This window comes from Muscardinus avellanarius (assembly GCF_963383645.1).
Source record: "Muscardinus avellanarius genome assembly, chromosome: 2".
NCBI classification, from domain to species: Eukaryota; Metazoa; Chordata; class Mammalia; order Rodentia; family Gliridae; genus Muscardinus; species Muscardinus avellanarius.
The window spans coordinates 113,387,707-113,415,284 of record NC_137787.1 but is presented as its reverse complement, the minus strand read 5'-3'; the positions used below and the strand labels follow the sequence as shown (position 1 = coordinate 113,415,284).

The following is a 27,578-nucleotide window of genomic DNA, read 5'->3' as shown; positions in this document are numbered from 1 at the left end:
GGTGGTGGGAGATGCTATTTCTGGAAAAGGAAATGTGATTTGATCAGCCATCAAGCATCTCAGAAATCCATAAGTAATAAATTATGAATTATGTCTGGAGTAAAGGATGGGCAAGGAGGCCCTCAAGACAGTGAGGCATCATTCTAATTCTATGTGTTTACAATATTAATGCTACTTGCAAATGTGAACCTTAATTTTATTTTAGGAAAGGCTATTGCTTTATAGAATGAATGGTTCATTTAATTATGAACATTACTGCAAATAAACAAAGATAGAGGTAGAAGCTGAGATAGGTAGAAACAGATAAAAGACAAATATACTTCTAAAGTTGCTAGCCCAAACTCAACAGGTTTTTGCAGACTGTTAAGGAGGTTGTCAAAAGTCTGTGTATGTCATGCAAGTCACTCATTTTTTAAAATATCAGTTCATCCTGTGTTTTTAAAAGAAATATGCGACAAGGGTATCACATATTCAAGAAACTGTGCCACAATATCTAGTCTGAAGGAGTTTAGACTCTAGTGCTTGAAGTTTAGAAATTTTGGAAGGCTGGAGAAAAACAGTGAAATGTCAATAAAGGCGAAGTGAGAGAAGCCTAACTAAACACAGCGTACTGCCTGGCTGATTCAGAAGCTTCAGGGAAGATGTCGTTTCACCTAAGTAAATATTCCAGATAACTGTCAATTTAAGCATCAAAATATTTTTTTCAAAGAATTTTAACTGTTTGAAATTAAAATCTTTCTCAAATGGATTACATGTTTTTATTGCCTTCCCTAAATGGAGAAATGTTTTCTTTGGGTGGTACTGGGGTTCCTGGAAGCCCTTCTACCTCCAGGCTACACTCCCAGACCTATTTTATATTTTTGAAACAGGGGCTCTTAAGCCAGTGCAGCTGGCTTCGAACCCGCGCGATCCTCCTGTCTCCACCTCCCAAGCGCAGAGATTACAAGCGTGCGTCTCCACGCCCGGGGTAAATGGAGAATTCTGAACATAAAATGTAACCTTTTCTTGACAACTCAGGATCATCATGGTGAAAATCAATTACTGTACTCTTCTAGGACTCAGTCACAGACCCAGCAATGATTACCTCTGAGGCACTTGTTGGTGTCCCTTTTCTCAGCATCCTTACACATCTTCCTTGAGAGAGGCAGTGTTTAATCATGTTTCCTACCCCGTGCTTTCAAGGTTCTTACTCTCAGTACTTTTTATGGGATGTCTGCCTCTCTCCAGAAACCATCCCACCTCCTTCTTTGCATTTTCTGTAATTTTATTATGTTTAGGCTTAGAATAATTGTAGAGAGTATGGAAGTATGTTCATTCTAATTTGGGAGCTTATTTTTTGGATATGCATTCTGTGATATCACGCTCACTACACTATCACCTTTCTCTACATGTTTGTTTACTTCCCTAACTTAGCTGCCTTAAATTCTGCATGCAATTCCATTGGAAAGAGCATGAATTGGGGGAGAATGTATTGAAAGTGATGGCTTGATTCTTTCCTTGAGTCCTGGGAACTTGTACTATTTGCTCAGACTTTACATATGATTTTCACCACCCACATGAAGATCCTGAGGTCATGAGTCTCATAAGACAGCTAAAGGGAAAGTATATTCTCAAATCCTTGCACCATGCCAGGTACAGATTAGGTGTTCAGCAGACCATAGTAACCTTGCTCACAGCTTCCGTCCAAGCACAAAGGCACCAAAATTTGTGTCATAATGAAAAACAAGTTAAAAGGAGCTTTTTATTTATATTTTAATTGTATTAATTGAATATTTGTAATAATCATGTAGTATCCACCTTGATTAGAAAAATCATATATATGAATATATATAACTTATATGTGAAAACATATATGTAATATATAGATATTATATTATATATAATTAATGTATTATTATATATATTAATAATTATATGTATTAATATATATATATTCTTGCCACCAGAAAATGGCCAAGGTAACAATCAGGTGTGAATTCTTCCCAACATGTTTTCATGTGTATATCAGAAAGACAAAGACCTGATAGAACCACAGTATGAATTTTGAGTCAGAGGAGGTAGATGAAGGATAGTCTGGGCATGGCCTGAGTATCTTCTTTCTTCTAGTTAGCTTGGAGCTTTCAGAATGAACCATTTTATCCCTACCTTCCACCTCCAGAGGGGTCACTTCAAGTAGATGCGGTGGGTCCAAAGCACACAGATCCAGACAATGCCCACTGCAGAGGCAGAAGCCACCTGTACAGGTGGATTCAGCCTGTGACAGTAAGAATGGGGTTAACACTGTACAGTCACATGAACCCAATATCAAGCACTGGAGGTACATACCTGGAGAAATGTTTTCCTGATGCTCCTGGGTACTCACTATTTGTGGGACAAGCCATAAACAGAAGGAAAGATGCACAGAGGAATCTCCATCTTACCTTCATGCAAGTCTGGACACATTGGTCAAATTTCTTCTTTATTAGATGAACCCAAAGTATATTCAACAAAGAAATGCCCATCCATAGAAGATGGTTTTATAACCTGTACTTTTTATAACCTGCACTTAAAAAGTGGTTAAGTAACTTCCATATCACAAAATATGACTTTTAACCATAATTTTAATTACTAATGGAGCATTCCTCATAGAGATATAACCCAATGAACAAATATCCTTTATAAACATGAAAATCATCTCTACATTATTACTAATACAAATAGGGCTGCAAGCAGTTTTGCATATAGATCTTTACGAACATAACTGATTATATCCTCAGGATGAAATCCTGTAGGCACCATTGTCATCACAGAAAGTATGCATAATTTTAAAAATTTTGAGCTCATTGCCTTCTGCAGTATATCAAGTTTGAACCAATTTACACTCAAAAGCAAACTGTGGGGCTAGTTGCTCATAGCCCAGCAGTGAATATTACCATTTTACTTCAGCTGTAGCAATCTAATAAATGTAAAGGGGCCTCAAAAACAATTATAAATATTTTGTTTTTGTTGCTACTTTGTTAAAAAAAAAAAGGTGTAGGCTGACTCCCAAAACTTATTGCCTACTACTAACAGTTGTCAGGTTTAGCAGAAACTATGAAATACCATAAATTGTATCTGGGGTTAGTGTTAATTCAATAGGAAGAGGATGTGCAGGATGCCTTCTTGTCAGAGATTCTCCTCCACAATATACATGATAGATAAGAAGGGGGAAATAGAGGATGCAATATGAGAGAGAGGTAAGAAACTATTCAAATGGCCTCTGATCACAAAGGTTTTTGTGTCCACAGTTTCATATGGGTGCTGTACTAGCACTATCTCTAACCTAAATAATATATTCACACAGCAAGGATTATTATCATCTTTTGGTATTTCAGAAAATAAACTCTGAGACAGAAGTTGTTTGTCTAGTTCTACTCAGCTAATAAGAGGCTGAGCTAGTTCTTGTACTCAGCTTGCTCTGAAGTCAAAATGTGACTATGTCTTACACACTCTGCAAATTCCCAGAGAGACAAATACTATAAGAAAATGGAGTTGTCAGGAAAAACATCCATTATATGAATTTTCTAATTGTGTAGGAAAAGAGATGAAAGGAGAAAAACAGTCACAGCTATATTTCCCACCGAGGCTACCTGGTTATCATGTCTTGAACTGGACAAACTTGGTGGTAACATCAAAAGGTTTATACAGAACTTGCCCAGATAGAGCAGCTTCCAGTGCTCACAATCCCCTTGAAAGGCCCTATGGATGCCTTTGAAAGGTTCCTCAGAGCTTTCAATCTCATACCCCAAGTATCTGGTTCTCTTTTTCTAGCAGAAGTGAGGCAGGAGAGATAAGACAGTCAGGAAAAGGTCATGCACAGTGCATCACTATCTTTGCAGTGTATCTACGACTGAACCATGACACTGTCATTTTCTGACAGTTTCCTCTTATATTCTTTTCCCAGAGCTTCTGAAGAGTATAAGCCAATGGATATGTCATCTGTCTTTTTAACTGAAGGTTTATACTAGAAACTCTTGTAAGGAACAGAATTTTAAGACATTGGGGTCTGCTTGAAAAAAGTGTCTTTGCTATTCCTCTTCATCATCATAATTTTCCCCCCAAGGCTTGCTACTTCCTACCCTGAGTTTTGTGCCAGGCCAGAGATCAGATGCCACAGATCAGTTTCCATCCAAGCTCACTGTAGGCAGAAGTGGCCATTTGTCCCCAGGGATAAGGGTTTCCCAGGGTGAGCTCTGTAACTATTCTCACTTGTCAGAACCTCCACAGGAATGCTGCCTGAGGCAGGGTCTCTCATGTGATGAGCATGTGTAATGAACCAGGACTCAGCTTTGCACAGAGAACAGAAAATTTAACATGAGGCCACAGTCTCCATGATGTTTCAGTCACACAGGTTATTTGTTTCATATTTCACAGCTTCTCCCTGGAAGAGTATGGGGAGGTCATGGCCAGGAAAGCCTAGTGCCGAGGCCTTGGGTGGAGTGGGCATGGGAGGTCCTGCCTAGTCTACATTTTCTTTCAATACTCTCTATGGTGGGAAGATTATACCACTAGATTTACTCATTGTGTGCACAACTTATCATATCATTAAAGTCTATGACTGAGAATATGCTCCTCAAAAAATCTATGAGCTCTCTCCTATGTAGGAGAGGAGTCTGTATTTAAGCATGTATGCTGCAGTTTTTAAATATTCCCCACAGGCCAGCATACGTTTAAAGCCTTGGTCTCTGGTATTGGCACTGTTGGGAGGTGGCAGATCCTCTAAGAGGTGGGCCTGGTGGGTGGTAGGTCTTCAGGTCATTGGGAATGTGCACTCAAGTAGATATTGGGCCTGTGGTTTCTTCTTATTTTTATTTTTTTGCTTCTTGACCATGATGTGAGTAATTTCACTCTTCCATATGCTTCTACAACAGACCATACTTACTGGGGCCAGCCACTCATAGCCTAAAACCTCCAAAATTGTGAGCCGAAATTCTTCTTTCCATAAGTTGATTTTCTCAGATATGTGTTATAGTGAAGTAAAGCTGCCTAATACAATGTGAAGTTGTTGGAGATTCATACATCATTTTGCAATCTAATAATCATAAGACAGCCTGATCTGAGTTTACTGTGGGTTTTCTGAACAGAAATCATTTGCAGAACAAGTCAGTCATGCAAACAAGATTGCTGTGAGGATTGAGCTCTTCAGAAGAGCTGAGGATCTAGAGCCCTCCAGCACTTCAGAAACTCTATATGCCTACCAGTAATGGGTAATTCAAAGTCATCCCTGCTCATTCGCTCATGCAGGCAAACAACTGCTTGTACCTGGGGTCAGTCCCTTTACCTAGTCCTGTTAGAGTGGAAATTAAAGAGACAGAATCCAATTTCTTTGAAAATGTTCTGATTATCTCAGTATTACTTTTTCTCTTAATTTATAACCTAACCAATATAGTATAATTTTTTTTCAGTACTGGGACTGAAGCCAGGGACATTTTACATCTTAGCTATACCCCAAGCTCTATTTTTTCATTCTTTATTTTGAAATAGGGGCAAACTAAGTTGTGGAGGGCCTCACTAAGTAGCCGAGGCTGGCTTTGAACCTGTAATCCTCCTGTCTCAGCCTCCCAAGTACTGAAATTACAAGGATGTCCACCATGCCCAGGTATTATAATAAGTTTATACAGAACATATACATGGTGTCTTGTTATAAGTAACCTAGCAGAAATTTAAGTCACAAGTAAAGATGTGCATAGGTTACATGCAAAGAGTGTGCCATTTTGAATAAGGATATTGAGTACTGATGGGCCTAGTGTTTGAAAGGAGTCTTGGAAGCTGCCCTTAGGAGTGCCAAGAGATGATTATATACTCTCTGTAAACTATCTATTATGTGCTATATCACATATATCATATAATAACAAATATAATTATAATATACCCTTTGAATATTCAAATAGATCTAAAATACACTTGAGCATGTAAACCTTCATACTCATTTACAGTGTTCAGTGTCTCATGTTTGCAAAACTAATGATTATATATGTATAAATGAAGGTAAGAAATTGTAATGCAGAAAAGCCTAATTGCTTGACATAAAATAAATGGCACATCAAAGAACTCTTTAGTTGACTACAAACCTTTTGTCCCTAGTATTTGTACCAAACAAGATTAATTAATAGAACTTTCATTTTCTTTTAAGCATTAAATATTTATTAAATGTTAAGCATGAGGCAGATAAAATAATACACTGAAAAAACAGAGATTCTGCCCACAAGGCTAAGGTAGGACACACACACACACACACACACACACACACACACACACATGCAGATCCACGCATGCACACTCAGAGTCACTTTATGAAATGTGTGGGGCAGAAAAGTGTAGAAGAGTAAGGGAAAGGAAAGTGAGAAGACACAAGGTTCTGTGTTTCATATGAGAAGGGCCTCCTCCTAGCTAGGGTGTTCTTCAGCAGAAGTCCATGTAAAGGGGTCTATGGGATATGTGCCTCCTTTGGGTTAGGAGGGTCCAGGAGGAATATCACTGAAAGAGTGTGGTTATAGGAGAGAACAAGGGTGGTAAAAAAAATCTAAGTTGTTAAATATCCAGAGGGCATGAAAATTCTAGTACTATGAATTTTTTCTAAGGCCACAGGGAAGTGCCTGTACATTTTAAGTGTGGGATTATCCTTCTCTTTTTAACTCAAGTCCACAAGCTGATGTCATTTTTTGTAAGTCAGGATAAATCAGATATTCAGTTTCCTAAGCATACACACTTTTAGGTTACCTTCTCTGCCTAGTGAAGTGGAAATAGCTATGAGCTCCCTGAAGGCAGAAATGTGATATGACACCTTGATTTCCTTCTACACACACACCATCTCTTTTACATTTTTTACTTCATTTTTCTTCATTATTTCATTTTCTTCTGTCTTTCTCCCTTCATAGACATGCAGTAAAACACACACACACACACACACACACACACACACACACACACATGCAAACATGCACACACCATGTGTATAGAAAGAGTAGGCCCCCACATTCTTAGTCCTTTCAATCTATCATGATGCCACTTTTTATATAATAAGAATCTCTCCAGAAATCCATACTTCTTACAATGAACACTATCAGTGATATTAGGGCTGAGTATGATTAGCTCTCAAGCACTGAGGACCTTCTCCCTGCCTCACATTTCACACACATTATTTCATTTAATCTTCCTCATGACCTTATGATATTTTTATCATTATTTTCATTTTAGTTATGGAAGAGGAGGCTCTGAGAAGTAGATAAATGGCCCAAGTTCTTAAAGCTTCTAATTGCTGGAAATGGTTTTATATAAATTTCTCTCCGGCTTTACCCCTCATCTGTATTTCAAAGTAATAAACAGAAAAAGAAGGAAAGTATCACAACAGAAAGAAAAATGATATAAAGAAGGCTTTGGTACCAGAAGAAAAGATTCACTTTTTGCTTTTCCATATAGAATGCTTCTCAGCAAACATTCTCACTGCTAAAGTCTGAGACAATGAACTATACAACTTAGATGAAGGAAGATTTCTTTGCTCAGTTTTATAGTTTTGTTTTTGAGATCTCAGAGTTTAGTCTATTATAAGGACTGGTCTTGGTGTGATGGCATTAATCAGAGAAAAGAGAGCACAATGATCTACTCTCACATTGTGGGGGCCAGAAGCAAAAGAGAACAATCAAGTGAAGGAATTTGAAGACAGAAACATGATCCCTAAGGCCATACACTCAGGAATTCTCCTTCTCCATCCACACTCCATTGGCCTATATTTCTACCAAAAAAATTAATTATAGTGGATTTATCTACTGATGGGAAGATAACAAGCCTCAAGACTTAGTTACATCAACTCTGACCCTTAATACATGAGCTCTTCAGAGGACATTCTATACTAAACAGGACATTCCTTTCTTGGGTCCTGAAGAGCTCATGCCCACTTAAGAAGTCAAAATGCATTAAGTTCATCTTCAAGACTCTTGATAATCTAACAGTTCAAACATTGCTCAAAAGCCCAAATTCTAAAGTCTCCCCTGAAACTCAAGGTAAACTGTTAGCTGTGAGATCCTGTAAAGAAAAATAATAAAATAAAATATAAATATCAAGTTACATGTAGCCAATGTTCAGTGACAAAGAGTAAATATTTGCACTCAAATGGGGCAACAGGGCCATAGACAGAAGAAATAGGACCAAAACAAACTTGAAACCCAGAACAGAAAATATTTAATCTTGCTGCTTCATTTTAGGCATCTGCAGCAGATGGTGGTGACATGAGACCTCCAAAGACCTCGATAGCCCTGCCCCTGTGGTTAATTGCAAGGGGCAGAATACTCACTTTTCTAACCTGGTTCCATGGCTTGCAGCTTGCACTCTTTCCTTGTGGTTGTTACATGGTTCGGGCATTTCTAAATTGCAGGGGTTTTTCTTGCAACCTTGACTTCATCCCCAAAGCTTCAAACATTGCCCCATTTGGGCCTGCTTGCATGTATTCCAACACTGCCACACATTGTGTGGCTTTCCAGGCTTTCCTCTGAATTCTGGAGAGAAGTCTCCATGATCTGCTTTTTCCAGAAAAGCCATGATTACCTGAGCTTTCAGTTTTTCTACATGAGTTATTTGGAGGGCATTATATACTAACCATGACAGAATCTCTCTACAAAAATCTCATGCAAGCCAGGTGTGGTAGTACACGCTTGTAATCTCAGCATTTAGGAGTCTGAGATAGGAGAACTGTGGTTCAGACAGCCTCAGCTACTTAGTAAAGCCCTTCACAACTCAATGAGAACCTGTCTCAAAAATAAAAAGATTAAAAAATAGTACTGGGGGTGTAGATCAGAGGTACAGTGCCCCTGGGTTCCATCACCAGTACCACTAAATAAATAAATAAATAAATAAATAAATAAATAAGATAAAAGCTCATGCATTAGCAATGCAAAACTCTTCAGAGATAAAATAATTGAATCATAAGGGTTCTTTTTTATTAGTGAATTGATTGATTAATAATTGAATTGAGTGGTACTGTAGGCAGGTGGTGTATGATTAGATGGTTAGATGAGGTAGGTTGGGGAAGCATGGCCTTGGGGACTATGTTTGCCCCTAGTCCAGCTCTCTCTCTCTGTAGCTTCTCTGTGGCTTCTATGAGCAGATTTCCTCTGTCAAACCTGCTGCTATGATATTTATGCCTTGAAGCAGGCCAACAATGAACTGAACCTGTGAAACTATAAGCCAAATAAACTCTTCTTCCTCTAAGTTGTTCTTGTCAAGCATTGGGACCACTGTAATGGAAAACCTAATAAAAACTCCATTTCTTTTTCTCAGGAGTTGGCAGTGAGGGAGGGTGGTGTCTAAAATTTCTACTCAGCATCTCAGGGGTCTGGATGGCTGTGGCTGGGATTATCACAAGTCGCCATCACTTTCAGGTTAACACTCACTGCTGGCTGTTGACTGGGGCCTCAGTTGAACATGTGTTTGAGACTTCAGTTAGAAGCATAGACTTCCTCTCAAATGGTTTACTTTCTCATAGTATATTTGCTGAGGTTTAGGGACAAATGACTTAAAGGAGAGAGTTAGTAAGGTGTGATGCCATATTTTACTATCTAGTTTGGAAATCACACCACATTCCTTCTGTTAATTCCTCAGTCCAGATGGCCTGGGTTCAAGAAGAGGAAAATTTTATTCCATCTGCTAGTGGAATTAGTGAACCAAAATGTTTTAAAATAACTCTATCATCTTCAAATTTTTTCATAATGAATCGCCCTAAGAAAATACAAAGTAAAAGTGGCAAACTCAGATGTCTACTCTTCAGAAGACACATGCTTTTTGACTTGGATGTTTGAGTGGTCACTAACATGTCAATTATGAAGTAGTCTGATCTTCCATATGTCCCTGTTAAGTACTTTGGCCATTCTTAAAGAAATATGGTTATATCATATTTATAAGAGTTTTCCAGAAGATAGCAGAAAGGTAAGACACAAAGTCTGAGAGCTCCATGAGAAAATAGATCTAAAAAAAGTTTCATTTTTTCCTGAGGTAAAGGAACAAAGACAGAAGCAACTAAAATCTATGGAAATATTAAAAAAAAAGTCCAAGCTATGATCTCTGATTCTTAGAAACTACGCATTCAATTGCCAGGCTTGGTGGTTCACACTTGTAATCCCCGTGCTTGGGAGGTGGAGGCAGGAGGATCATGCTGGTTCGAAGCCAGCCTCACTGGCTTAAGAGACCCTGTTTCCAAATAAAAATATAAAAATAGGTCTGGGAGTGTAGCTTGGAGGTAGAAGGGTTTCCAGGAACCCCAGTACCACCAAAAAAAAAAAAAAATACTCATTCAATAAAATGAGCAGGCAACTATAAAGTGTGTATTAGCATCTGCAATCATGGCCTACTCTAGTGCATGCCCTTGCCCCCCATTCCTGCAGATTCACCACATGATCTAAGCTACAAGGATGTGAATTTAGGTTGTGGAGAGCCCAAAGGCCACTGTACCAATGAGAACCAATTCCACTACAGAAACAAACCTGATTCAAAACTTGTATAAATATGTTCCATTCAGTCTGGGGAGAGCTACCAGCTTCTTTCTCTAGTGTCTCCCACCCACAGCACAGGGGAGTGGAGCCCACCATAAGCATAGGCCCCGAAATGCTCTCAGGTCACACTACTAGGATCATGGTGTTTGTAGATAGTCTTCTCCTTCCCACATGCAATAAACTATCAGCAAAGCTCCATGACTTTGAAGATCTTAAGCTGAACCAGAAAGGAATTGAGATAAGAATACAAGATCTCAATCTTTTGGTCCATCTTAGTAAAGGGTGAAGGAAACACAGGTTATACCACACACGAGCAACAGAAGCCCACTTCCATTTAGAGTTGAAGAAGACTTCTTCCTTGAAGCTTTTTTTTATTTTATTTTTTCTATGGTTGTAGTTGTTGGTATTTAGAGAATGTCTTTTGTGAGATTTGTTGTTGTTGTTTTTCTCTTTCTTTTTTCTCAGACCCCATTTCTTTAATTTTATTTTTTGTTCTTTTTTATTTTATTTTATTTTATTTTTTTGCTTACTTGCTTTTAGTTTACTTGGAGCTTCATTTTTTTTAACTTTTTTTCTTTCGTTCATGTAGATATGTCTGTGTATGGGTGAGTCTGTACTCTTTTCCATCTTGGGTTTTCACTTTTTTTCTTTTAGAAAAATTATTTTCTCATACTTTTCCCTTTCTGGAGTATTTGTTCCATTATTGATCACAATTAGTAATTTTTTCTCTCCCCATCTCATTTTTCTGCTTGGGATATCACTGTTCCCCTATATTCTTGTTCATCCTCACATTGCAAAATAATAGAGCATCCAACTAAGCATAAATGTCTAAACCTGGAGCATAAATTCTGGGGTCCAAAGGCAGGACTCTGAGAAATATATACTTCACTGTCTGTTGCTCCAAAAATCTCTAGCAGTCAAAAGAATATGCACTAACTTCCATCTTCCCATATAACTCCAGTAAACTAACAAGGAACATTGGTAAAAGAAACTGAACTTCCAACAAAATGAAATAAAATGTGAATAGGTGGGATTCTAGATAGCACTTCCAGTATCAAAAGAAATCCAATTGACAACAGACTCTCTTTCTGAATAAAAGACAATTTCTGCCCAGCCCACACAGGAGCCAAGAGGAGGTAACCAGGCAAAAAATACATTAAAATACATTAGACATTCCCAGCTTGATCCACTTAAAGAGACAGTGAGGACTGAGTTTCAATAATTGATTATAAGAAGCAGACACTCAGAGACTAATTCATACCCAACTTCTTTTCTCAGTATAAAGATATAACTCTACACAGAATACACAAGCAAAAAGACAAAGCAGGAACTGCAAAAGCATAACTGCAAAGCTATAAACCCTGAAAATATGGAGAAAAAGTCCACAAAGACTAACCTAAATCTTCATCAAACCATAATAATGAAAATCACTGATACAGAGGTACAAAAGAAGACAAATGAAAGATTCAGAATTTTTGTTTTCAATATGATCAAAGATCTTAATATTTAAATTAAATAAAGTTTTCAGGATATAAAGGACCATGTCAATAATAAAATAACAAAACCCCTGAATGATCTGAGAAATACCAATACATAATTCAACTAACACTATAACCAACGGACTAAACCACATGAAAAAGAGAGTCTCAGGCTTAGAAAAAGGTACATTTAAAACTAAACAATCAGTCATAAATAAAAAAGACAATACAACAAAAGAACCAAAATATTCAGAAAGTATGGAATAACAAGTATCCAAACTTATAATTGGCATTGAAGAAGGTATTCATGACATATAAAGTCAATTAAAAATCTCTTTGGAGAAATAGTATTGGAAAACTTCGCAGACTTGATAATAATATGGACATCCATGTACAGGAGACCTTAAAAACCCCAATCAGACAATATCAAAGATCAGCCCCACCCCACATTATAATAAAAATGTGTAACATAGAGGCAAAGGAGAAAATCTTCAAAAAGATGAAAACAAAGGGTCAGGTGTCATTCAGAGGTAAACCAATACATACCGAAAGCCAGAAGTACATGGAGTAATCTATTACTTTGTTTTTTGTTTAGTTTGTGCTGTGTTTTGTCTTAATCGGTTGTTTATTGATCATCCTTGCTTCAGTCCATATTGTTTTACCTGGTTACTTTTATTGTCTTCTTCATTTCTTTTATGATGTGAGACTATATTGCACCAATAAAATAATACTTTAAAAAGAGAAAAGCCAGGCATGGTGATGAACACTTGTAATCCCAGTAATGATACAGCCTCAGCAGCTTAGTGAGGCTCTAAGCAACTTGATGAGATCTTATTTCCAAATAAATTATAAAATAGGTCTGGGAGTATAGCCCCGAGGTAGAATGCCACTGGTTCCATTCCCAGTACCACAAAAAAGTGAGTGTTTCAAACTTTTAGAGGTAACAATTTCTAAACAAGATTAATGTATCCAGCAATGCTATCCTTCAGAGTTGATGGATAAATAAAAACCTTTCAAAATAATTAAAAGCTAAAATAATTAATGACACCAAACTGGAACTCTAGAAAACACTCAAAAAATAAATTTCTAAGCAGAAATAAACATTGGTACTAGAGAAGGGATGAATACCATCAGATAAACAACAAAGCAAAGTAAAACTAGCAATGTTTCAAATACAAAACATAACCACAAAAATAACAAGAAATAAATGTCATCTCTTTATTATAGCACTGAATATCAATGGTCTCAACCCCCAGTGAAAGAGGAGATTGACAAATTAGATTAAAACTCATAATCCAGGTCGGGTATGGTGGCACAAACATGTAATAGCAGTTCTTGGGAGGCTGAGACAGAAATATTACAGTTTGAAGACAGCTTTAGCAACTCAGTGAGGCTCTCAGCAACTTATTGAGGACTTGTTTCCATATACAATAGGTCTAGGGGTATATTCTGAGGTAGAAGGGCCCTGGTTTCCATTCCCAATACAACAACAACCACAACACCAAAACCCAAACTTATAATCCAACTATAAGAAACACTCCCTATAGTCAAAGGGTGATATCTGACACAGTAAACTTTAAGCCAAATTTTGAATAAGAAACAAAGATGTTCACTTCTTATTGAAAAAAAATTAGTCCTATAGAAGGGATGAATTTATATCTGTGTAATCCCTCTGTATCTTCTTGTAGATCTCAATTTCTGTCAGTTATGATCTGAAAGGATGTAAGGAATTATATCAATTATTAAAAATTTTCTGGTGCTTATTTTGTGGCCTAAAATATGCTCTATTTTAGAGAAGCTTCCAATGAAAATGTAACCACATTAAATATTTAAGCCCCTAATATTGGCTGACATATCTACCTACATAAAAAATTCTCTTTCTGGCCGGGCATGGTGGCACACACTTGTAATCCCCGCGATTGTGAGGCAGAGACAGGAGGATCATGCAGGTTCTAAGCCAGGCTCACTGGCCTAAGAGACCCTGTTTCCAAATAAAAAAAATATAAAAATAGGTCTGGGAGTGTAGCTCAGAGGTAGAAGGGCTTCCAAGAACCCCAGTACCACACACACACAAAAAAAATTCTCTTTCTGAATACCCTAACATGATAATCCTGAGAGAGTTCAACATATTTCACATCACCCATTAAATTAGTCTTTTAGATAGAAATTATTAAAAACATATCAAAACTAATAAAATAATACTATAAACAAATTGGACATTAACAGAATTTACAGAATACCCCATAGAACAACAGCTGAATACATATTCTTTTCAGTTACTCATAGAAGCTTCTCTAAAATAGAGCATTTTCTAGTCCACGAAACAAGCACCAGAAATTTTAAAAACTGATACAATTCCTTGCAACCTTTCTGACTGAAAGTTAAGATCAACAAGAAGATACAGAAGAATTACACAAAAACATGGTGATTGAATGACATTCTATTAACTGAAGAGTGTGTCCGATAACAAATAAATTGATAAATTTTAAAAATCTAGAATCTAATTAAAAGAAAGATACAATTTACCAAAATCTATGGCATACCATGAGGCAGTATTAAAAAATTATAGCATTGAGCTTTCAAGAATGATTTCAAATAAACAACTTAATGATGCACTTCAAGGCCCTTGAAACACAGAAACAAACTAACCCCAAAGCCAATAGGACATAATCAAAATCAGAGAAGAAACTAATGAAAGAGAAGAGAAAAAAATTAAAATATCAACAAAAAGCTGATTTTTTTGAAAAGATAAAATGAGATTGATGCAACCTTAGCCAACTCAACTAAAAGAGAGACCAGACCAGAATTTCTATAAGTAATGAAAAAGTAGCTGTCACCACAGATAATGTGAAAATTTTAAAAATTACCAAAAAATATTTTGAAAACTAAATCTTCAATATACTGGAAAATTAGAATAACCTAATATGTTCTTATACACCTGCAACCTACATGAACTGAACAACAACAACAAAACAGAAAACCTAAACAGAGCAATAAGAAGCAAAGAGTTTGAAACAGCAATAAAAAGTCTTCCATTAAAGAAAAGTCCAAGCTGGGCATGGAGCACACACTTGTAATCGCAGTACTTGGGAGGATGACAAAAGAGGATTGCAGGTTCATGGACATCTTCAGCAAATTGTGAGACTTTCATCAACCTAGGGAGACTCTATTTTCAAATAAAAATAAAATAGGGCTAAGATCATAGCTTGGAGTTTTCATGTCCCTTGGCTTAATCCCCAGTAACACATACAAAAAAAAAAAAAAAAAAAAAAAAGATAAATGAAAATTCCAGGTCCAGATGAATTACCAGCTAAATTCTACAAGAAAATTATAAAATAAGTGCAATGTTCCTCAAATCATTGCATGAAATATAAAAATAAGATATACTATCAAACTCATCCTATGAAACCAGTATCACTTTAATACCAGAACAGAATAAAGATATCATGCAAAAAGAAAATTACAGACCAGTGTCATTGATGACTATAGTTACAACAATTATTAATAAAATATTTACAATTTACTTTCAAAACTACTTCAAGAAAATTGTACACCATGACCACAATGAAAATTATAGAATATTAAAGAAATAAATCTTAGAAGATAAATATAAGATCTTAAAAGATCTTAGATATAAAGACCTCTCATGCTCTTGAATAGGCAAAATAAATATAATCAAAATGGCCAACTTACCAAAAGTAATCTTCAGATTCAATGCAATCCCTACTAAAACACCAAGTCATTCTTCACAGATCTAAGGATATCAGTCATAAAATTCATATAGAAAAACAAAAGATTAAGAATAGCCAATGCAATTCTCAGTAATAACAATCATGCCAGAGGCATCACAATAACTACTTTCAAGTTGTGCTACAAAGCCATAGTAATAAATACAATATAGTATTGGCACAAAAAAGACACATAGATCAACTGAATAGAAGATTCAGAAACAAATCCTCATATTTATAACCAGTTGATTTTTTTATAAAAGAGCCAAAATCATTTTCATTTTTCATATGCATTTTTCAATAAATGTTGTTTTTCAATAAATGTTGTTTTTCAATAAATGTTGTTTTTCAATAAATTTCAATAAATTTTTCAATAAAATTTTCAATAAATGGTGTTTGGTAAACTGGTTATACATTTGTAGAAATGAAATTAAACCCCAACCTCTCACCCTACACCAACTCAGGGTAGATTGACAATCTAGAAAGTAAAGCAAAAAATTTGAAATTACTAGAAGATGACTTAGGACAAACACTTCAACATATAGATACTGGTAGTAACTTCCTCAATAAGTCTCCCAAAGCTCTGGAAATTAAAACAAGAATCAATAAATAGGATGGCTTTACATTAAAAAGCAAAGGAAGCCGGGGGTGGTGGCGCACGCTTGTAATCCCCGCGCTTGGGAGGCGGAGACAGGAGGATCGCGCAGGTTCGAAGCCAGCCGTGCTGGTGTAAGAGACCCTGTTTCAAAAATATAAAATAGGTCTGGGAGTGTAGCCCGGAGGAAGGAGGGCTTCCAGGAACCCCAGTACCACCAAAAAAAAAAAAAAAAAAAAAAAAAAAAAGCAAAGGAAATCAACAAAAGTACATGGAGAGAGCCTACAGCAGGGAAGAACTTTGCTAACTACTCTACTGATGAAGGATTAAAATATATCAAGAGTTTTAAAATGTCATATTATTAAAGCAAATAACCCCAATTAGGAGTGAGCAAATTAATTGAATAGACACTTCTCAAAGGAAGAAATACAAAGGCCAATAAATATATGTAAACTTATTTTACATATAATTTTAAATGTTCAAAATTATTGGCATTTAGGGATATTAAAATCAAAACTTTTACTCAGATTCCATCTAACTCTAGTTAGCTCTTCTTCCCATCTAATTCTTGCCAGTCATCAAGTACATAAAAGTGATAAATGATGGTGAAGATGTGGAGAAATAGGAAGCTTTATAAGCTCTTGGTGGGACTGAAAACTTGTGTACTTACTCTAGAAATCAGTGTGGAGGTTTCTCAGAAGATTGGGAATGGAAACATCATATGAGTTTGTGATTCAGCTCATGGACATATTTCCAAAGGAACTGAAGTCAGAGTAGTATAGTGGTACCTGCATAGCAATGTTTCTAGTAGCACAATTCAAATAGCCAAATTGTGGAACCAACCTAGATGTCCATCAAGAGATGAATAGATCACAAAACTGTGATATATACACAACTGAATTTTACTCAACTATGAATAAGAATAAAATCATGTCATATGCAGGAAAATGGGTGGAACTCAACAATATTATACTAAACCAGATTAGTAAGTCTCAAAAACCAAATAGTTACCTGAATGTGGTAGTTCATGCTTATAATCCCAGTACATGGCAGAGACTGGTGGATCGCGGATTCCCATCCAGACTAAACTACTTTGTAAGACCTGCTGCAACTTAGTAAGTCCCTTTTTCAAAATGAATAACAATAGGGTTAGGGATGTAGCTTGGATTAGATTGATCCTTGGATTAGATTGATCCTAGGCACCACAAAAAGAAAAAAAAAATAGTTGTGTTTTCTCTTATATGAGAAAGCTAGTTAGAAATTTGGAAACAAATGTGATATTGGGAAGCAGAGTGCCTCCAAAAGAGTGAGAGAGGGAGTTTAAGGAAGACAGAGACGTAAAGATATAACTGTTGAAATGCTACCTACATATATAAAACTATATTTTGCAAAAAAGTATGTATGGGGTAAGGTAGGACCAAGAGGAAAGTGCTCCAAGAGATGTGCACATGTAAGTTCTTATCACACTATACCTCAGTAAGATTTATAATTATAATGTACAAATAAAGGTAAAAAATAAACTGAAATAAAGAATTTGCCACAGTTGGGTGTGATGAAGAACACTTGTACTTCCAGTACTGGGGAGGCAAAGACAGGAGAGTTGCAGGTCTAAAGACATTCTTAGCAATTAAGTGAGAACCCAACAATTGATATGATCCTGTTTCACAACAGTAGGTCTAGGGATATAGCTTGGTGGTATAATGCCTGTGTGTTCAGTCTTTAGTATCCCCCCAAAATAGTTTACTACATCTTCAAAAAGAAAGACCATCACATGCATCAAGTGAGTGCATTTTATCACTAACTCATGAGGCTCTTCTCCTCTCCTCTGGTCCTAATAATTTGCTGTTGGTGTTTACTAGGAATATATGGTCAAACTTAGACAGGTGATTTGATTTTGCAAAACAATATCCACCTACATGAAGCCACAGACCTGGATATATATCTGATAAAAAAAATTAAAAATCACCCTTCCTAAATTTAGAAGATATGTACCTGGCCATGAATAAATTGCTGTTCAAATCACAAATTGTTTTGTTGTTGTTTTGGTACTGAGCATTGAATCCAGGTGATTCTATCTTCAAGCTATACCTACAGTCCTATTTTACTTTTTATTGTGAAACAGAATCTCACTAAGTTGCAAAGGGCCTTGCTGAGTTTCTGACGCTGGCCACAAACTTGTCATTTTCCTATCTCAGCCTCCCAATTACTGGGATTACAGGTGTGTGCCATCATGCCTGGCTTTAAGTCAAATTTTACATATGATTAAAGTATTCATTGTTCATTTTCACTACATCCTATTTTTATATTCTGCCTAAAGATTTTCATTACCTGGTATTTTATTTTGGTTTATCGATTTGTTTACTATTTACTCTGATCAATAGAAATTGAGCTTCATATAAAAGGTCTCTATGTTGTCTGATTATTTGTCCCATAAATACTAGGGTAGCACCTCTCAGGTAGGACATTTGTATAAGTAGCTATGACTGAATAATAGACACTGTCAGTTAGTAGCAAGAAAGACTGTGTTTCCATATTGTGTCTGAGGACCATCATAGAACAGGTGCTCCACTCAGCTTCCTATTCTGATGCCTATGGCTCTCGAGCTGCCCGATATCTTTTGGCTATGCTTCTAACTCTGTGACCTTGTGCAAGTTGTTTACATTTTATGGGCCTCAAGTTTCTCCTTTTTAGTAGCAGAGGTTATATTTGATGGTTCTCAAGTGTCCTTTCCACCCTGGCACTAAGCAACCAAGTAAGCGAAAACACATGTCAATATTTATTACTTCCTTGTCACAGTCAGGAGCAGGAGGGGTGGTAAAACAAATAATGCAAAATGAAAAAAATATTTTGTGACTATTTAGTCTATGACATATAGCAATGTATTTATGTTTCAGAAGATGGTTTTTGATACGCTCATACACATTATTTGCTTGGAAATACTTTCCATATGGCAACAATGATTGAACAGAAACTTTTCCCAAGATTGTAAGTGAAGGCAGGGTAGCCCATACCTGTAATTCCTGTACTTTGGAGACTGACAAAAGAATGTCAGGCTCCTGGCCAGCCTCAACAAATTAGTGAGGCCCTCTATCTTAATGATAAACTGTTTCAAAATAAAACAGGGCAAGGGTTATAACTCACAGAAAGAAGTTTTCTGTGTTCAATACCCAGTAACACACACACACACACACACACACACACACACACACACACACACTCACACTAACACATACACAGAGCTAAACAATGGTGCTAGGGTGAAGGTAAGTGTTAGAGTGCTTGCTTAGCACATGCAAGGCCCTGGGTCCAATCGCCAGCACCACACACAGAGAAAATAACTAGAAAATAATTTCCTACCTTAAAGTAGGCATGCATCTATTATAATATTTACATTATAAGCATATCTGGTGAAATATGGGGCAGATATGGAAATTAAATTATATTAACTATAGAGATGAGACTGATGAGTCTACCTAGGCTTTTTGTTGCCAGACAGTATGCACACTGGATTTTCTTCTCCCCTGAGTACACAGGGGGTTCATACCCTAAGGCAGGAGAGCTTGCCAAGGTGCTTGGCTCCTGGCGCATTGCTGGTGCTGGATCAGGTGCTCAGTCACTATTCTATGTAACCTTAGGAAGAGCACTCACCATCTCAAAGCCTCAATTTCCTCATCCCCAAGAATATAAATGAAAAAATATCATTAGTCACTTCATTGGAAGAATAAAAAATATTGGAAAGCAGCACTCTTTATCACTTAATATTTTCAGTTGATATGAGTTGTTTTGAAATGACAGATTTCTAAGAGTGACTTCACTTTGCTCCTTTTTCTGCTGATAGGAGGAAGCAGGTGCACTTACCAGTTTTATTTCTTCACGCTTTCCTGTACAAAACATGTATGTACAGCCTTACTTGTAGGTCTTTTCAAGGAATACTAATGCATATGGTGAGAAAGTTGGCTATAGAGCCAGCAATTATTTCAGGAGACAATGCCTTTGTAGAAAGTATGAGAGTATGAGAGTACTTTGTATAAAGTATGGCTTAGTGCCAGGGTGGAAAGGACACTTGAGAACCATCAAATATAACCTCTGCTATTAAGAGGAGAAACTTGAGGCCCATAAATATATTAATAAATATATAATAAATATTATATATATTAATATTACAGTGGCATAGTGTTCTGAAAAAGAAAGACCTTATTGCTAAGTGAGTCCCAGAGTTTTTTTTTTTTTTATGGAAAGAAGTCACTTTTTTTCAAATAGGCTCTTGTAGGAGTCATATAGGTGAGGCAAGTGACAAAAATGTGTGGCATGGTGGCATACCCTGTTATTCTAGTACTTGGGAGGCTAAGACTACTGAAATATTGCAGGTTGGATACCATTCTCAGCAGCTCAGTAAGACACTCAGCAACCTAATTTTTGTTTTTTTCTCAAAACAAATATTAAAAAAGGATGGGGAGTGTAGCTTGCAGATAGAATGCTCTTGGGTTCAATCTCCAGTATAAAAACACACAAACAAACAAGGTATGGAAGGAGAACAGTATGGTTCACCCTCAGGAAAAAACAGAGACAAATCCAGAAAAAAGGCAAGGAAAGTTGGTGCTGATTAGGCACATGAGTGGGCAGAGAAGATGGAAAGGCTTCATGGAAGGAGACGGAATGGTGAGCCCTTCTCATTTCCAGATACTTGGAAGCTTGGTAGAAACTCTTTCCTTTTCCTGAGTAAGATCAGGTAATAGACTGGAAGACCAGCTGAAAAACTCAGTGGCCAAGAAGGAGGTAAGAAGCTCAAGGAATTATAGAACTAGAGTGGACAATAAAGACAGAAAGCATACTTCAATGAACATATCAGTTATGTCTGAGAATGAGGAGTTTCAAAGGGACAATTAGATGCTAGAGTAATTCTATCCAATGGAAATAAAGTGTAAGACACATAGTCGACTTAAAATATTCTAGTAGCCACATTATAAACATAAAAATAAACAAGTGAAATTATTTTAACAATGTTTTTCTTTATTTCAAAAATTCCAAAATAATATCATTTTGACAGGTAATAATGGCAAAGTGTTTTACATTTTTATGCAAAATTTTCAAAATTTAAAGTAAAATTTACATTTTTGACCCACATTAATTCACATTATCTGCATTTTATCACCTGAACAGTCATATGTGGTTAGTGGCTACCATATACTTGGACAGGGCTGGTCTAAAATGTCTTTAATCTTATGTAAGCATGTAAATGCAAAAATTGTTAACAGAAAGATAAGTCAGGGAACGGAAGGAAGACTTGATTCTAGTAGAAAAGAATAACATATTTTTACATTAAACATGATTATTTTGAGATATGGAGCACAGTAAGGTTAACAGGAGACATGAAAGTCTGAGATCACAGGTAGCAAGGTGATGAGAAATCAGCATGAGACATCAGTGAGGCCAGCCCTGTCCTTCAGATGGTATCTTGGGGGCAGGAATTAAGGGGAAGATGGTAGAAGAAAGCCATTAGCATGAGAAACAAGAGTGGAGATGGATCTAGAACTCTCTAGAATGTCAGCAGTGACTAATCCTCTGTAACTGTATCACTCACGTGGGCACAGAGAACAAAAAGAGCAGTGGCCACAAAAATGTGTCTGGGGTTTCCATGGCTCCAAGAATAGCTTAAATTAGGAATACTAGACTGTGGATATATGGAGCCCCTGAAGCCAGCATCTTTTTTTTTTTTTTTTTTTTTTTTTGTGTGTGTTGGTAACTGGGGTTCCTGGAAACCCGGCTACCTCCGGGCTACAGACATATATATGTACACACACACACACACACACACACACACACACACATATATATATATATATATATTTTTTTTTTTTTTTTTTGAAACAGGGTCTCTTAAGCCAGCGAGGCTGGCTTCGAACCTGTGCTATCTTCATGTCTCCACCTCCCAAGCACGGGGATTACAAGCATGCTCCACCACGCCTGGCACAATAGTATTTCTTATTATAACAAATGTCCCACCAATGATGAGAGAAAATGACATTTTCTTTTACTGAGCCAAACACCAAAATACAATGTACATATTTGAATTATCTGTATGTGTGTATATTACCCTCACAAAATGTTATATTGCAACCATCACCAATGTGTGTTTGAGTCAGTTTGTCACTGTAACCAAAATACCTGACAAACACAATTTAGAGAAAGGTTTACTTGGGTCATGACTTCAGAGGTCAGTTCATGGTCAGACAGCTTACAGAAACTGGGCTTTAGGGCAGGAAGGAGGGAAAAAAGTGATGTTCAGCTCACCAGCTGAGAGTGATGGAAGCACAGAGAGCGGAAGCAGCCAAAGGCAGGTAGTCTTCCCAAGACTGCTCCCTGAGTCCACACCCCCAGGGATGCACCCCTCCACCCAGGTCCAGCCTTGGAACCTGCTTATGTTGCCAACACAAGAGTGTCTCTGGGAGTGTTTGGCATTATGGTGCACACAAGTGCCATGCTAGTAATCCTATCATTTGGGAGGCTGAGACAGGAGGATCTGAGTTCTTGAACAGCCTCAGTTGCTTAGTGAGGCCCTTTGCAACACAGTGAGAACATGTTTCAAAATAACGAATTAAAAGTTGGGCTGGAAGTGTATCTCAGAGGTAGAATGCCTCTGGGTTCCATCTCCAGTACCACACACACACAAAATAAAAGTCTCTGGGGGATATTTTAATTCCAAACCATTGCCAGGGTGGGCACGATGACACATGCCTGTAATCTCAGGTCTTAGGAGGTTGAGAGATAACTGGTTTCAGGTCTGTCTAAGCAACTTAGCGAGACCCAGTTTTGAAATAAAAAATAATAAAGAGGGTTGGAGGTATAGCTCAGTGGTAGAATGTCCCTGGCTTCTATCCTTAGTACCAAAATAAATAAATAATTAAATAATTAATTAATTAATTCAAATCATGACAATATGGTTGTATCAGTCAAGGTATATTAAGGAGGAAGATGGAAGTCTAGAGGGGAATTCACTTGCTCAGTTTTTGTGGGAAGGAAGAACTGCATCCAGTTAGATGTAAACTTTGAAGTCGTGGACATCTTTCATGGGAGAGGAAAAATGAAACAGGACCAGGACCAAGACCCTGAACCCAATATTTTTGTTCTGCATGATATTTTTTTTTACCAAATTAGTAGAGATGTGCTTGCTAAAACCATATATTTATAAATATCATGTATAGCTAGTTACATATCTCATATGCATACAAATATATTAAGCAAGCACTTATTTATGTCTGTACAAGGATGTATAAATATATATGAGTGTATATACATTTTACACATAGTTGTGTGCTTTTCTCTTTTACCTTTAGGTTCCTAAATAAGTCTTAATTATGGGGCACTTAAAGTAAGGAAAATAGTCAAGGAAACTTCTCATGTTAGCCTAGCTTTGGATCTAGAGCTTCATTGTCCCATGCTTTGTGATCAAGATTTTTCAATTCCTTACACAAACAAATTATACCACTCTCTCAATTATTTCCCACAATTTCACATGGTATAGATTATTACTAATGAGAAAACTGACTGTATTGGTCCAGTTTCATGGTCAGGTAAGAGTAATCCTGGCTTGAGTCTTCCAGGTCAGCTGCTCCTCAAATGCACATGGTACACCATTCTCATGAGCTGATTGAATTTTCCCTATTATATAGATACAGTCAGGATTCACTCAAAATCTATATGAGTACTAATTTCATGAGATGCCCTCCAAAATAGAAATCTAATTTTCTCTGGAAATACATCATTGACAGAAAAAAAAGAAGTCAGATAAGAAAAAATTAGAAATAAAGTTGCTAATGTTAATACAATCCACCTGTATATTCAGCAGAATTTTTGTATCAGAGTTTAGAAAGAATGAGGTGTTAGAATAGTGAAGAAGTTGCAGAAATCACCTTGAGGGGGGGAGAGAGAGAGAGGGAGGAAGAGAGAGAAGGAAGAGAAGGAAGAGAAGAGAAGGAAGAGAAGAGAAGAGAAGAGAAGAGAAGAGAAGAGAAGAGAAGAGAAGAGAAGAGAAAAAGAGAAGAAGGAAGATAGGGAAGAATGCAGGAAGACAGGAAGGTGGGAAAGTAAAAAGGAAGGAAAGGAGAATCCTTTGAGAAACTCTCTGAATTAGGAACCTGAACTCTGTCATCTTTCATCTTGAGTATTGTAATTGACTGGATCCCAACAAAGAGATGCAACTTTAGGCAAATTATCTAGTGTCATTTTCCTACAGACCTGAAGGTATGATTTGGAAAAGCAAGAGCTGTGGCAATGGACAAGGCTATTCCAAATGACACACTTTCAAAATGAGCTTCTAAATGAAAAAAGGGACAAAGTGGAGACAGGAGCTACAGGCTGATGGTTTGTTGGCAGCTAGCAGGTACAACTGGTATGAATTTCTTGAAGGCAAAATGGAAATAAGAATTCCTCTTTTAAATGAGTTTTCCAACTTTGAGTTCTTCAAGAACAGCAACTGAGTCATGTTGATTTATTAAGACCAACCCCTAACACCAACTAGGCTTATCAACTGGCACAATGTCAATGTTGAAAACTTTTCCTTATATGTAAATATCATGTGAGATTATGGTGAAAATAAATTCTCAAGACAATAATTGGAACTTCTTCTGTATCAACAATAAAATAAAAATGCAGAAGATGTTGATAGCTTAAATTGGGAAGGTTTCTCATGTCTCAAGTAGGCCAGACATTTATTATGGATTGGCTAGGGCTCTATGTTAAGTCTTTTCTCTCTAGTAATCAGAGGCAGGTAGCAAATTTTCTCAAAAAGTGTTACTAGTCACCTTGGCAGAGGGAAAGTAGTATCTAAAATTCTTCAAACCTGCCTCAGCCTTGGAGTGACATAGGCCACATTTGCCCAGAATTAAATGTATATAGAAGCAAGGGGGCCAGAAATATATAGCTCTGCTAGGTTTCTTGGAGGTGGAGAGATTAAAATAACTTGTGCATAATTTTAATTGTAATTGGACAGTATAAAAACAAACCAGTGAACACAGGGGGAAACATAAGAGTAGAGAAATTCATTTTCAGTAAGGATTTAAAATGAAAACACATGTGTGCAATATTGTGCTTCTCTTTTTACATGCTTAGTGATGTGTGGGTGCGGTGCTGTGAATGGAGCCCAGGAACGTGTTCATGCCAGGTGAGCACTCTACTACTGAGCTACAAGCCCAGTCTACAAAGCCATATCATTTTTAATGTAGAGCACACTAAAAAAAATACATCAGTCCTCTAAAGCACTACAGAGTAATTTCTTAGCCTATAAATCTATATGTAGTTTTTCATGAGTATGTATCTCCTGAATTTCACTTTTAGATAAATCAAATATTTAGCTCATGCTAAAATTAGCTTTATTGTTTAGGCAACATTTTTTCCCAGTGTTAGTTTGGGCTAGTGTGAAGATCAATTGAAAAGTTAATACTTGAAAAGTAAAATTATTATTATTATTATTATTATTATTATTATTATCTTTTTAGAAGAACAAAATAAACTTCCAAAATTATTTTTGTAACTTGTCACAAAGTTCTAACATACATGTGTGTAAAACTGTATCTATATATATATATGTGTTGATGTATAGCTAAAATATTACATATTTCATTGATTTGTATAAATGCCCCACTTAATGATTCTGTTGCCTGGGAACTTTGTCCTTATGTATTTGTGTATATGTTAAAAACTGTACATCACAGTGTACTGTGGACATATTTCCCTGCTCTGAATGCTATCCTTCTTTCTAGCAGACAATTCTAGACAGCTCTGGCCAGTGAGGGCTGCCACATCACACTGTGAGCACCCAGAACCCTGCTTATACCACTGAGCTGTCTGGCCCAGGGCACACCCCAGCAACTTGCAAGACATTTCCACAGAGGCCTCTATTCTTGCTGTAAATTTTATTTTGAAGGAGTTGTGTTGATTCCCTAAAACTTTCAAAGGTGTTCAAGATGGTGTGAAAACCCCAGCAAAGGACCAAAAACACTATTAAGATCAAAACCCAACCCTATATATATAATGCTTTTTACTATACATACTAACATACCTGTCCAAGTTTATAAATTTGCACAGTAAGAGATTGAAAATAATAGCAAATAATAAAATAGACCAATTATGACAGTATACTAATATTGCAAGGGTTTATTTGATCATGGACCTGGTTCCTAAATGACTAAGAGGCTGGACAAAGGACTGCCCATATACTGGAAAAAGAAATATTCCCATGTCAGGCAGGATGATAGGCATTATGATGCTACTTGGGACACTTTTCAACTTTAAATGTATGAATTACTTGTTTCTGGAATTTTAGTGAACATTGTACCTGGTGTGTGTGTGTGTGTGTGTGTGTGTGTGTGTGTGTGTGTGTATGTATGTGTGTGTACGTGGTTTTGGGGATTGAACACAGGGGTATCCTACCTCTGAGCTATACTCCCAGTCCTATTTTATTTTTTATTTTAAAACAGGGTCACATTAAGTTACGGAGAGCTCCCCTAATTTGCTGTGGTTTGACCTGGAACCTGTAATCCAACTGTCTAAGCCTCGTAAATACAAAAATTACTAGCATGCCAGTATACATGTTTTTTTTTTCTTTTTTTTTTTTTATTTTTGTGGGTCTGGGGATAGAAACCAAGGGCATTCGAACTCCAAGCTACACCCCTGCCCTATTTTTTATTCTTTATTTTGAAACAAGGTCTCACTGAGTTGCAGAGGGCCTCACTAAGTAGCTGAGGCTGTCCGCAAACCGTGATCCTCCAGTCTCCACCTCCCAAATGCTAGGATTACAAATGTGCGCCACCACACCTGGCTCACTATACATTTTTTAATGATCGTTTTATAGCTGCACCATACACCTGGATTTCAGTTGACATTTGAAAACCTCTGCTGATTGTGGTAAATGAGACCTCCCAAAAGCAAAACCAGTTAAGGAAGTGGGGGTATAGGAATGACTATGTATCATATATAGCAGCTGCCAGTGCTTTCTGAAAGAGAGAAAAAAAATATTAAGAATGACTGAATAGTTAGTAGAATTTCTTTGATTTGGGGAAGAGCTTTAAACATCATGACAGCTGGATAAGATTAACCAAGGAAGAAATCAAATGAGCTGGCCTGGGGTAGTTCAGATTTCCTGGGGTTCTGAATGCATCTGTATGGGGTGGGATAACATTGACCAGGTGAGCTGATTAGTTATCACCAGGAAATCATTCTTACCTTCTTCTAAATGAAGGAGTTCTGTTCTGTGCTGTCTAAGAGTTCTTTCATGTGAGCT

The 27,578-nt window shown here is 36.8% G+C and overlaps 1 protein-coding gene across 2 annotated transcripts in view; it reads left to right on the top strand.

The window, feature by feature from the left end:
- CNTNAP5 (contactin associated protein family member 5) overlaps positions 1–27,578 on the top strand; it is a gene marked incomplete at both ends in the record, with an annotated part of 1,017,925 nt that overhangs the window by 698,160 nt on the left and 292,187 nt on the right. The gene's annotated exons all lie outside the window — the stretch shown is intronic.